Source organism: Dermacentor silvarum, chromosome 1 (genome assembly GCF_013339745.2).
Source record: "Dermacentor silvarum isolate Dsil-2018 chromosome 1, BIME_Dsil_1.4, whole genome shotgun sequence".
In the NCBI taxonomy this organism is placed as follows: Eukaryota; Metazoa; Arthropoda; class Arachnida; order Ixodida; family Ixodidae; genus Dermacentor; species Dermacentor silvarum.
Window position 1 is genome coordinate 160,737,351 of NC_051154.1, and position 14,279 is coordinate 160,751,629.

General features: G+C 44.9%; 1 protein-coding gene across 3 annotated transcripts in view; it reads left to right on the forward strand.

Moving 5' to 3' along the window:
* Positions 1-14,279, forward strand: part of LOC119436305 (tachykinin-like peptides receptor 99D) — a 729,947-nt gene that overhangs the window by 487,097 nt on the left and 228,571 nt on the right. For all 3 annotated transcript variants that reach the window (XM_049656881.1, XM_049656884.1, XM_037703119.2), the window contains one exon: positions 13,381-13,446. The gene's annotated coding sequence lies outside the window, so the exon portion shown is untranslated. The remainder of the gene's footprint in view (positions 1-13,380; positions 13,447-14,279) is intronic.

Sequence of the window (14,279 nt, forward strand, 5' to 3'; positions counted from 1 at the left end):
GCAGACTGGAGAATGTATAACAATAAAGGGGAGGTAGGAAAATCATTGATATCAAATCTTTATACAGTTGTTTTCTGGACAATATGTAGAAATATTCAGTAGAAAATTGAACCAAGAGGACTTGTACAGTGAAATATACTTCATACATAAAACTCCACAAACAAGGTAGTTTGGAATATTGGGATGAAACTACCAGGTTGGCTGAACCATTGACTAAGTTAACTAATATGAATGATTGTAGTAATGGGTGTGAAATATCTCGAAATACGAAGAAACGATAAAACATTTGTTGCACAAATAGATCCACCAGACCAAGTCCAGCAGAACATGCGGGTATAAAGATAATATCTCGCCTCATAGGCTCATAGGTAGAAGACCAGATAAAAGTAGCGAATATTCTATCAAAATGTTGGATCGTTGAATGTAATTCCGGGAACAATGAAGTATTTGCAGTACATAAAATATTTTTGTAGCCAGGAACAAGTTACAAGCCGTGGCCCTACCAAATATAGAAGGGCGGTGTGGCGTAAAAGTATCGGCATTACGCTGAAGTGCCGGTACACGTTCTTGCCAGAGAGAGAGCAAGGAGAGGAAATGCAGGGAGCCAAACCAGATAAGCGTCCGGTTTGCTACCCTACACTGGGGGTAAGTGAAAGGAGGAATAGAAAGGGGAAACGAGGAGAGAGTTAGCACTGAGTGCACGTGGGACGATGCGAGGGACACTATAAGCGGTCTCTTAAACCGGTGCTAGATAATGTTCAATAGCCTGGCAAGGGAACAAGAATTCAGGATTGCCAGTCATCCTCTAGAGTCTGTAAAGGAGTACGTTTATCTAGGTCAATTACTCACAGGGGACCCTGATCATGAGAAAGAAATTTACAGAAGAATAAAATTGGGTTGGAGTGCATACGGCAGGCATTGCCAAATCTTGACTGGAAGCTTACCACTGTCATTGAAAAGAAAAGTTTACAATCATTGCATTCTATCGGGGTTAACATGTGGGGCAGAAACTTGGAGGTTAACAAAGAAGCTCGAGAACAAGTTAAGGACTGCACAAAGGGCGATGGAACAAAAAAAAAAAAAAAAAAAAAACTTAAGACTAACGTTAGGAGACAGGAAGAGAGCGGTGTGGATCAGCGAACAAACGGGGATAGCCGGTATTCTAGTTGACATTAAGCGGAAGAAATGGAGCTGGGCAGACCATGTAATGCGTAGGATGGATAACCGGTGGACCATTAGGGTTACAGAATGGATACCAAGAAAAGGGAAACGCAGTCGAGGTCGGCAGAAAACCAGATGTGGTGATGAAGTTAGGAAATTTGCAGGCGCAAGTTGGAATACGCTAGCGCAAGACACGGTTAATTGGAGATCGCAGGGAGAGGCCTTCGTCCTGCAGTGGACATAAATATAGGCTGATGATGATGATGATGATGATGATGATGATGATGATGACGTTTCAACGAATCAGAGTTTTGCGTGTTTCAGCAAACTCAGGTCCGTCAGTCAGGTCCGTCAATACAAAAATAAAAGACCTTTGAGTACTAAACAGAGTACTAAACAAAAATAGCTGTAGCGCGCCCGATAGCAACGGCGATAACCACGACAAGGCCTCAGCCATGATGGCGGCACAACCACGACAGCTACAATGACGGCGCAGGGTCACATAGGTCGAGGAAACCGGATTGAATCCTTAGTGGGGGGGGAGGAGTTTTCTTCCCTAAAATGCCGAAGAAACTTGACGGTCACACCTGCGGAAGAAACCACGAAATTTGGCTCAAGTACTCTTAACGACTATCGCTGTAAAACACTCCTCAAGCACGTGCAAAATGTACCATCTTTCGTGTGTTTTGTTTACGTTACGTGAGGCGTCCTGTTATCATCTTCGCACATTGCGTGCATCGAAAGCGTTGCCTTTTCAGTCTCAACCACCGCGGTGGCTTAGCGGCTATGGTGTTGCCCTACTAAGCACGTGGTCGCGGGATCATATAACGGCCGCGGCGGCCGCGTTTCGATTTGGGCGAAATGCAAAAACGCCCGTGTCCCGTGCATTGGGGGCACGTTAAAGGTCCCCTGGTGGTCAAAATTAATCCGGAGTCCCCCACTACGGCGTGCCTCATAATGATATCGTACTTTCGGCACGTAAAATCTCAGTATTCATTCACTCATTTTAGTGTCTTCCTGTGTAATGGAGCTACAGTTAACTGTCGAGCTTACATGAGGAGGCGCCTGGAAGTATGCATAATAATAAATATCTCTCGTGTATTTGTTCTTCTTGCTCTTACTACTGCTCTAACAGAGACCGTGTTAGTGTAGCACAAGTCGTTACGGGATACCATCTCAAGCACCCCCCATTGTACGCTTAATCTTCGAGTTTAGACAGCTCAACGAGCACAAAATGTAGCGAAGGGCAACACTTAGCAACCTGCTCTGTTTACGTGTTACTTCAGTGTTGACCGCTGGCGTTAAAAATTATTCCGAGGCTTATGGAGTCTACCCCATCATTATATACACATACGTAGGTGCCCACTTTGGCCCATAGAACTTCCACTCAACGCTAAAACACCACGTGGCGGTTAGCTCATCATGCCATGCGCCCGAGGCGGAGTTGTTCCTGCTGAAGAAAGAAGGGAGCCTGAGATGGCGGCTTGTTTCAGCCAAAACCCAGTCGTCTCTCATAGCACCTAGTGAAGGGCCTCGTCCTAATCGGGAGCGGCAACAGGGCGCGAAAGAACTCCTGCACCGGGGAGATTAAAAGCACTCTCTATGACGTCGTTCAGCCGTAGCACAACTTCTGCATGCTATACCGACTCACCTGGGACATTTCTCTTTTACTCGCTCTGCAAAGTGCACAGACCTGGGTAAAGCAATTACCCTCGGCCAGGAGGGCGGGTTCTTGCGCCATTGCACAAGCAATTCTCTAGGCCTAACGCACATTCTGGGGAGAATCATGCGGCTTGTAGTTGTAGCATGGCGTCTTACCTCGGGCTAGTGTGCAAATGGAAGGTCGGTGTGGATGCGTGCGGGGAAACGGGTTGTGTGGTATATATACGCCGTTGCGAAACTGCAAAAAGAGCGCGCGCACATTAATCATCGCGCTTGCGCGCACGTGTAAATTTATCCCGAGGGTTCTTTTTCGGGAACCTGTAACACCACCGCCACCGTCCGCGTCCCACCCCTGTTTCACCGCTTAGCAATTGTTTGCATAATTTCTTTTGAGTCAAGATACACACGAGTATGCTACTAACGATGAACGCCACTACTGGTAGGCCCTTCTACAGGAGGTGAGAAAAATAGCACCAGCGAAAGAAAACAAACAAACAAACACAAAAAGCGCACCATCGCTGCACATGATTGGTCGAGTAAGGTGGGGCGTTGCGTGCGGTACACTGGGCCCGACATATTGGGCCAGACATTATGCGACGCCGCGCGCTTGCAATGACGCGAAGACAAGGAGAGTCGCTGATAGAAATACCCTGTCGTAGCACCCGTCAAACACAAACAGGGAGCTTGGATGGTAATAAATGTTACACGTAAATTTCTTTGAAATGGTTTATGCATAAACTAACGCATTCATTCATGCGCTAAATTACAGCGAGAATTACGTAAGTTTGTAGGAAGATCGAGTTTGTTTCTTTATTTCTTCCTTTATTGCTTGCTTGTTCTGGTTAGTTAGTTGGTTAGTTAGTTTGTTAGTCAGTCAGTCAGTCGATTAGTTAGTTAGTGAGTGAGTTAGTTAGTTAGTTAGTTAAGTAGTTAATTAGTTAGTTAGTTAGTTAGTGAGTGAGTGAGTGAGTGAGTGAGTGAGTGAGTGAGTGAGTGAGTGAGTGAGTTAGTTAGTTAGTAGTTAGTTAGTTAGTTAGTTAGTTAGTTAGTTAGTTAGTTAGTTAGTTAGTTAGTTAGTTAGTTAGTTAGTTAGTTAGTTAGTTAGTTAGTTAGTTAGTGTCTTTTTCGGTTTCTTTTCTGGGGAGTCACCTTGGAAAGTGCCGCCCATGACCCCTTTCTCCTCGTCGTGACTCAGTGAGGATGAAAGTTACGGTCGTATTTGTAACTACATGAACTGTTCTAGAAAGCAGCTTGATCGGTTGATCATATCGGTAGAAATTTATGACATGTTAGCCGCCTGAAACAGGCCTGACGTTTAGACGAGCCATGCTTGTACAGTTTTACATCGAAAATAATATTGCTATACTAGGACCGCTACTTGACTCAAAAGTGTGAGCAACAAAGCGTGAGCAAATATATAGGTAAATAGGAATGCAGAGATTATGCAAAAAATAAACCGAAGAATGAAAGGGGGGGGAGGGGACAAAACTCACCCACCGAGAGAAAAAGAAAGTAAATCGATTCACTGTAAAGCATAGCAAGAATACTTAGGTAGAATATGGGTAATTATGGGCAGGAAAAGATGCCATTCGATTTTCGTTAATTGCAAATAACACCCTCCCGGACGTCGGAAACCATTGTCGCAAGATAACTAAACATCGGATTGATGTGAAGCTTTTACGGAATGAAGTTGATTTTTTTATAAACTGGAAAAGCTACAGAGATGCCGGGTAACTTGGGAAGTCACCAAAATGATCCAATTCGCACTAATTCGCAGTAACACAGAACGGAGACGAAAATGGTAGCCGTGTGATAATTTTATTGAAATTAAACCACTGAAAAAACACGGGAGGCACTTTACAACATATATGGCGAACACTAGAAAGCGTGTGTTAACGCTAAAATTACAAAATAAATTACCAAGAAGTGCGGAGCACGTTGAAACGCCTTACAAATAGCTGAAATCTAAAGACAATCAACTCTTTAAACAGGTGAATAAAAATTTTGCGTAAATATTTTCACAGGTATCGTTAAAGCTCTGTGTGGGCCAATGTAGGCAGTGAGAATTTATTTACAAAATCGGACATATTTAAATAAGCGTGTTATTGAGAGCGAGATACTCTTAGCGGCGGCAACCAAGCAGGGATACGTTGAGCAACTTATATCGCGAGAATGACATGGTAGGGTCCAGGAGGCCGGCGGAATGAGGTTCTTCGGCGTAAAAGTGGGACGTCTTCGCCGTTTTTTTTTTTTTTTTCTTTCTTATCGACGATTTTGTTAAGTCGCATACGTCTGCCAGTAGATTTTTGCTTTCTAAACCACTCCACCGGCATGACAGCAGTAACAGTGGTTAGTCAAAGTTCTCTCTCAAAGCTCACTGCTGTAATGCTTTCATTCACTTACTGTGAGTTTCCCGCATCCTCTAAGGCCCTCTTTTGAAGTTTGTGATCTTCGCTCGCTCATATATTGCGCCGGGTTTTACTTTATTTTCCTTCAAAGCCAGTGTACTTCAGTGGCTTAACTGCTGCAAGCAGTTTCTTTGCATAAGATATCTTTCCTCATTTTTGGACGAGAAGCAAATAAGCAGATTGTCTGCACCGCCTGACATCGAGAAACATGGTGAAGCAGTAGGATGCCACGAGACCACCCGCATGATGCCATAATTTTCTTACCATCTCTACGTTGGCACAGCTAGTTGGGCTGGTTAATATTTGACTCCATATACTTCGTTTTCTGCGTAGATAACTTGCATAAGAGGTGCCTCTAGAAAGTAAGTTCTGGTCTCCATTATTATTACAGGGCACTAGAAAAGGGAGAAAGAAAGGGCGGGGGGAGGAAGAAAGAGGTGCCTGTGGTGAACCTAAAACTCAACAAGCGTTGTTTTTTACGCTTCAACAGAGAGAGAAGGAGAGAGACAGAGCAAATATAAGAAATGGCAGCAATATTAAGGAGAGGAAATCCGACTGACTTTCTTGTGTGATATGAAAGAGTTATATCCGAAATATAAGGAAAGAGAGGCATGCATAAAGAAAAAAGTGTGTGGGAGCATAGCATGGCTGAATGTGCGAAGAGAAGAGCCACACAACAGGATCTGGGCCGCGATTCTGCAGCGATGCCTTTTTTTTTTCAATATTATTCCTTTTCGCGCTTTTTGCGCTTCATCAGTGGTCAGGGTGAGACTGCCGCCGCGTTACCAAGGGGATCAGACAGCCGTGAATAGTTGATGATAAGAACGGCATAGAATACAAAGGAATGCATCGCTACAATATCGCGGCCCTGTAGTCTGCCAAACGTCCCGATTTCTTTGGACATCCCTGCAGATGTCTTAAAATACTGTGGTGCAGATTTTGGTAGTGGCTTGAAGGGTGGCCGACACAGTTGGTGAGATTTCTCAAGAGCGGTTATCGCATTATAAAGAACCTAAGGCAGCTGCATACGAAATGCGTAATCATCTTATCGCTGCTGTAGAGTTCGCTAGAAAGCTTAAGGTACAGACGGAGTAAAGCTGATTCCCATCTGCGCAAAAGTGATGGCAGGGACAAAGCTGCATGTTGTAATCATAAAGTCGTTTGTCATTGGTTGAGTAAATGTCAGCCAGTGTTTACAATTACAAAACAGCATGCCCATCTGTTTGCTATGCATTCCTTCAGTTTTGCATATGCGAATCCCCGTAACTTCATCCGGAGTTTGTGTACTGCATAAGGACAGCCCCGGTGATGAAATGCCAAGGGAATGGGATCGCCGCACCGAAGAATTTAAAAACGTTTTATGACGCAGAGCAAGAAGCTCCAAGGTCTTATTCAAGCATGGCTTAATGCACGCAATCCAAGAGAAAAATCATTAATGCAGACGATTCACCAATTCGCTTTAATTAATTCCTGCATACGAAAGAGTTTTAAGTCTCTTTCATTTCCCTGAAATCAAAGATGGTTGTGTTCTTAACGTTAATTACAGCCGGCACCATTTCTCAACACAAAGCTGCAAAAACACGTGCCGTGTGGCACGACATGCCCCTAGACAGGGTATTTCTGCGAAGACATTAGCAATTTATAAATATTGCCTGTGCTGGATAGCACAATTCTAGTCCTTGAGCTGGTCTACTCGAAAAGGCGGGTATTACTTGCACTAAAAACTGAAATGCATTTTTGATTAATTAACAAAAAACGCAAATACGTTTTTAAACTAATTACTTTAGGACACATATTGTAATTTACAAATTGTAGCCGGTGAGACTGCAAGGCATATCCACTTGAAAATAATTGTGTACCATTTTCACTATTCTCGAAATATACGCCACCAAACTTTGGTAAAAATGCACTGTCGTTCCACTTACTTTCTTAACAAAACGTAGTTTTATTCATTGAAGCACAAAATAACTCGACGACCAATCTATTTCTTCGCAAATTTTGGGAATTAATATCTGGAAAATGGTATCATCCTGAGAATTCGTTTCAAGTGGATCCGCCTTGCGAACTCCTCCCCGGATAGAATGTGTAAATTGCAGTATGTGCCATAGGGTAATTTGTTAAAAACTTAACCAGTGATTTCTTTTTAATTAATCGATTGTGCATTTCAATTTCTCGTGCAAGTAATGTCCGCCTCTTTGAGAGGACCAGCTCAAGTACTAGAATTGAGCTATTTGCCGTAGGCGATTTAAAAAAAATTGCTTAAAGTATTCGCAGAAACACTCGGTATAACGATGGACGCTATATTTAAAAGTAACAGCATATGAGGAGAATGCAAGAAAAGGGGTACCTTTCATAAAAGGTTTAACGTATATTGAAGCCGACTTTTTGGTCAACTCTGGAACTTTATTGCCAACTCTAGAAACCTTTAATTGAGCTAGTTTTTTTAGCATTCACATTCCGAAAACAAACAGCGCTTGCTACAGAACCACAGAAAGACGGACAAGGCGTGCTTGATTTTTGCCGAGCAGCGCACCGAGAGAGGACGTGAAAAGAACAGAAAGTTGGAATTGGACAATTCTCGCTCACGCGGAGCTCGATTAAACTGGCCGCGATTCAGCACACCGCAGCCAGAGATGGCGTGAATGCCGAGCTTCCGTGCGCCTAACGTCCACGGGAACACGCACGAGTGACTCGAACGGGAACGTTGGGTGCAATTGAGGCGATGTATGGGGCCGAGTCAAGCGAGTCTCTCAATGCAGTGTAGCACTAACCATGTCCAAGGAAAGTTTTTACTTAATTCGAAGTGTTTATACAAGCGAAATTTGTCTCGGTGGCTTCTTTTCGATCTGATTTGCCCACAGCGTCGCAACCACGCCATACCACTCGTACACTGTCCACTCCTCGCGAAGCGCTCGAAGGGCTCGAGACTTGGTCTCAAAGCACGCAAAAAAGAGCTAGTTCGTTTGAATGCGACATTATCACGCTAAACGCGTTCCGCTCGAGACAGATTATGAAGATACCTATACCCTTTACCTTCGTGAGTTGTACCGGGGACTCTCTCGTCCGAAATGAAGAACCTTTTCTTACTTTCTCTCTCTCTCTATTTCATTTCGCTCCAGCGAGGCAAATGTTTACATATACCGAATGTTCCTCGAACGCTAATTATTCTGTTTACGCCTAAGCAGCTATCGTTTTGGGCTACGAAGGACAGCGTTGGAAAGGGCTAATAATTTATTGTCGCAAGCGTCACGATAGCTCAGCGGATATAGCTTTGACGCCACAGAGAACGAGGTTAAGGTTCAATATTCGGGCACACCGGCTGCTTTTAGGTGGAGGCGAAACTCAGAAATGCTCGTGTGTTTACATTTAAGTGCACGTGAAAGAACTATGGGTGGTCAAAAATCATCCGTAGCCATCGGCTTCGTCGTGTCTTATAGCCTTTAATTGGATAGTTTGAAATGTTTGATTCCATCAATTTATCAATTTCAGCTATCGTGATTATGTAAGCGCGTGCTGCAATAAGTGGATAGCAAAATGACGATGTCGTCAGCTAGCCACTTCCGGTTCGAGGTTTAGCGCTTCTGTTGCTTCGTTCAGCCTTGTCAGCAGTTTCTGCAGTGCGATTTCCTGCCGTTCGCAAAGAAAGCACGCTTCAGCAACGTGATTATAGTTGGCTGCTCGGCATTAGGGTGCGCGAACTCTTCCGGGAAAGGAAAAAAAAATTCGTTTTCCATGGAATGAAGCGCACAAACGTAAATAGGCAGTTGCCGTCAAACGAGCCACCGTGAACGGCGAGCTGTGGGTACCGAACGTAGGAGCCAGAATTTGTGAAGATCATTTCTTCACAGGCAAGTGTTTTGGCGAATAACTTCGTCCACTAACGTTCTAGCACAAGTACCCCCTTTTTAACAATCAGCTAAATACACACAGGTGCACCCAGCAAGGATCCTCAGCACATTGATTATGTGCCATCTTCATTCCGGTGCAACGAAAAGGCAACTGAGGCTGCACGAAAGAGGGGGGAGAGGTAACGCCAAAATAATTCGTGCACTTTTCAGATACTTAAATCAGTGATTTCTCTCTGCAGTTATACACGACATGCGTCTCTTGAGAAAAAAACGGGAGACTGCGAAGGCACAGTATAGCCGACGACATGGCGCGCGCTGAGCACCGCTGCAGACAAAACAGCGGACGAAGCGATCGACTGCACCGTTTGTTATGGGAAGCGTTACAAACAGCCACTTATTAGGTTGACTTACCACTTATTAACAACTACTTCTTAAGTTAACTTATGTTTACTTGTGCTCGACAAATGTTTGCGCTTGGTAAACGTTATATGACTATTATAGACGCGACACAAACACGTTAGGGCATGAAATGCCTGCCACCTAAAAATACACGAGTCGAAGGGCGCCAACATAAGTACGAAGGAGCGATAGCTCACACATACGTTTTGTAACTGCCCAGCGGTGGTTGCATCGTGGTTTTTCACCAAAGTTCCGCAGTATATAAAAGACCAAGCGCGTGAAGCATGGGCATGAAGTGACGGCGGCATCGACGGCGTCGTGGTCTCGAACCGGAAGTTGTAGCAGAATACGCCGTACCCCACAATCCCTTGCGACAACCGAGATTTTGCTATCCACCTATGATTGCCGAAGGCTGGTTTCGTTGGTTTTCGGTATTATTTCACGCGGTTACAGCACTATGGAAGCCGAAACACAAACATGAAATGTACAGCATGGGCGCTGATCCTGTGCATTTCGTGTTTGTATTTCGTGCATTGTGTCACAAAATTGCGTCGCCTGCATTTCGTGTTTGTGCTTCGTTTTCATTAGCGCAGTAACTATGTTTCATAATGCGCACTGTTATATCAAGGCATCTGGCTCTTTTATTATTATTACAGTGCGCAACCGAAATGTAGTCGCCGGAACCTTGTCGTCGTGCTTACAAACAGATGGTAAAGTGTATTGAGGCACAGAACAAACTTGACATGGATATTTAATAGTAGCGCAAGCATGAAACACCCACTCAAGCAGGCGCAAATGCGCACACACACAGCGTTTTTAACTCGATAGCGTTTAGGGCCCCGTGTCGCAGAAAATCCGGCGTTGGCGTCGGCATTGCCGCCCGCGGCCGAGAAAATCATCCCAAACCACGCAGGCCCTCCAAATATATTTTACCACTAAAGTTGCTCACACTTTGTCTTGCATTTTTTACAAAGTTATTCCTCGGAATTTTGAGAGTGACAGCCCACAAACAACTGTCATGAAACAAAACACCGACAGCACATGCCTTTTATGCTAAATCTTCCCAGGCTGCAATATTAAAGCTGAAAACAATAAAAGAAGGCCGGCCTATGAAAGAGGCCGCGTTTCTACCAGAAAGCGCGCCTTCGTGCATTGCATTGACCGCCAGCGTTTCCAGGTAAACATTATGGTTACATCAGCCGCAGTTGCCGGGAAGTGTGAGAAACAGTCAAGGATCTTTGAATGCTATCGCGTTCCACTCTTGTTTGTGTCCGTGTTCCTACTAGCGCTACACAAGAACATCTTACGATGCTATGCCACAAGCCCACTCTGGGGAACAAAGGACATGCCAGCAACACTAGCTTTAGTTCTACGCTTCAGTGCAGTACTGTCAAGCACTGCTACGCATTCGGACCGTAGAACACTGCCTGGGAAGGCAAAGAGTCTATATCAATGGAGTTACTATCCCGATGGAGTAAACGGGCAGTGCGATGGCGGGTGTGGGGCTGTGTTTCTTGCAGTAGTTTGCAAATGCATGTTGTTCCTGTGGGGATTTTAGACACTTCTTTAGACAAACGAGTGACACGGTCAATTGCTGGCAAAAGAAAAAGTGCTGTCTGCCATCTGGCGTTTTTTTTTTTTTTTTTGACGATACATTCGGTCTTCATAGTAACTTCAGCGTAAAAAGAACGGCCACATAAACATAGAAGTACACAGGACACGCGCTGATCCTGTGTACCTCTCTGTCTTGTGTTGCCATTATTCTTGTGCTGATTTTACTGTGAAGATCAAATGACTCGCCCAGTTTTACAATGTTTTGCGATACATTTGGAGACGACACTTTTTTGCGGGTTCTTGCGCCTCGCCCGGCTCAAAGATAAGCGCGAGCAGCCGCTCCGTACAAATAACTGAAGTTGGGGGGGGGGGGGTGTGGCCCGAAATGATATGTGTGCTGTATAAGGTAAAACTATTCCATTTTGACTTCATTCCAATCTCCTGACGTCAAATTTTCGTACCCACCAACGCAAGCATTGGGCGGTGACCCGCAGCGTTGTTTGAACAGCCCACTCAAACGCTCTCCTCGTTTATAGGTCACTTTTGTTAGCTTTGAAAGTAAATAACATTACCTACATTGACAGCTTTTGCTTGTCGAATTGGCTAACAAGGAGCGAGGAGCGCGCACAAGTGGACAGTGATTTGGTGGGTCCGAGTAGTTAATTGGATGATGAGGGCAGTGCTGGCGTCTGCGATTGGTCCGCTTCCCCTTGCTTACCTTCCGGGGGCTGGACAAAAATCGCAGCGGCGAGCAACGGAAGGATAAACTAGCGGTAAAACGCATGCTCAGCAAAGAAGAGTTAGCGGAGCGATTTTTTTTTTTTACTTGCCAAGGGAGGGTTTTACAACGTTATACTGCCACCCCAAAAAAAATTATTATACGCATAGAAATTTTCTTTTGCAGCTCCGAGTAGCCATTCAGAGCGATCGATGGGCAGCCGTCTTTTATTCCTTTCGGAACGGGATAGTCCCTGGCTATTCATAAAAAAATATAGCAGTTTTGTTCGGCCAAATGAATGCTTCTTTAGTGCGTACATTTCACTTTGACGTGGTGAGTTTTCGGTGTTTTGTCATGTTGCGTAACAAACAGGCGAAGTGCAAGAGCGCGCGCCCGTAATATTTCGACCAATAGCGTAAGGCTTATCGCGAAAAGGGCGCAGAATTGTAAAGAATTTTTTTTCTTTTGTTCGGCCTAATCATGCATATTCAGTGTGTACACATCATGTGAGATGGGGAGATGTTGCGGTTTTCGTGAGGTCACGTGACAGACAGGCGAAGTGGGGGTGACGCGAAGAATAATTTACCGGTGGTGGAGGGCTAGTGCAGACATGAAATAGAAACCGATTGGAATAGTTTTACATTATAGCACCCGTGCTCCCATTTACATCTGCGCAGCTTTCGGACCCCATCGTCACGGTCCCACTAAACACTGGAGGATGCTGTTCAGCAAATGTTTTCTTTAAAGTTTGTCCGTAATAATAATTGGTAAGCAAATATAGTTGTTATGAAAGCATTTTCTGTTCTTTTTACTTCCAGCAGACTGTCCTTTCTTTTTAATGCTCACCTGGTGACTCGCACTGCCATTCCGAAAAGCCGCGCACTTAGCTTGGTATAGAACCGTCAAAGACGTTTTCGCATTCTGCAGAAATCGCACAAGCAAAATTGCGCGTTAGTGGTCGCTTTTCTTGTATCGGCCTTAAAGCCAAACGCTGGGCCGCACTACTTTTTCCTTCAAAGTGAGCCGCTGAGGGCATATCTCCCGCGGGTGCCTGTTTAAAGGGGTCCGCCATCAGCATCTTTCCAGCGGCCTTTTCAAGGCCCACGCCAGGACGGCTTCTCTGCTTTGCTCAGGGGGCAGCCGGTGCAAACAGCCATCGTCCTCGCTACTGCTTCAGGTCTCAGACGCTGATCCAAAGCTTTCAAGCAGTTTGCTCCAGGGAACAAATTGTTAGAAACACGCCAAAGTGCATTCGCCTTCCGGCCTCGCGTCATTTTTTTTCTCGCTCCCCCTAAGCGTTGAGACAAAGGAATGAAGCGTCAGCTTTCGTTTGTGAAGACTGTAGAGTGCGCGGCCGTCTTCCCAGCCATAGCGTGATCGCTTTTGTAGCGGCTCAAGCATCGCTTTTTATCTCTTATTCTTATTTTTGATTTATTTATTTTGCCCAATGCACATTTCGGGCAGTGACTGGGAAACTCTCTTGCCGTAGACAAACGGAATATTTGAGTTTGCTTTCCTTTTTTTTCGAATCGAATACAGACTCAAATATTAGATTTCACTGGTTACGTTACGCTCCTATGTAGGTCGGAGACAAACGAATCCTAACCCACATTTTGCTCTTGGTTTACAGAAAACAGATCACGGAACAGCGACGGTGAACAACGGGTGTAGGAACTGCACCGGTGCACTTCCGTCGGTAAGCTCTGAATTTCCTCTTCTTCTCGACATCGCCTTTTGAGCGTGAACGCGCTTTCGCAAGCACGTCATGCCTAGTCAGGAAAGAAGTCCTAGATTCTTTATGATCCCTGATTTTGCCTCGTTTCATGATTGAGACGCTGTATTGTTCGACAAAATACATGTGATAATAGTTGTGACACCGACTATACTGCCAGCCGGTTGTCGAGGTGATTAATCGTAGAATAATATGAATTTTGAACGCATGAGGTTTTTTGATGGCTTAAAAAGGATGTTCTGTCCCACAATTTTTGTCGTCATAATCGTCGCCAGCATAGCTCCGTCAAGTTACCGGCGCAAATTTCTTTTCTTTTATGTCTTACTCCCGCGGATGTATGATAGTTAGGGAAACCTGAGAGGGAAACTCGACGGCTTCGTAAGCGTCGTCCATGCTCGTCTCTTTATATAGAGCACAGGCGGGAGGAACGGCATATTTGTTGCTTACTTAATTTTTTGCATAGATGCAAGATGAACTGCTCTAGATTTACACCTGGAATTCTCATTAGGTAGAGCGCCCGCCTCGGCTGCGGGAGGCTATGGGTTCGATTCCCACCGCCGCCGGGCACCCACTGGTTCAAATGGGTACAAGCGTGCCCCAGCCTGGCGTTCGGCTTTCTTCAGGGGTGATGCGCTTGGGAAAGGAGCTTGCGCCCTGAATTCCCGTCGAAACCAACGTGAGCACGGAAAACATGGGAGCTCTTCCTTCTAGGTTGTTGTGGAAGTTTTGAGAGAAAAAAAAATTCAAAAAAAGGCTTAACCTTGCATTCGGCCGCGCAACGCTTGAAACAGCGAAGC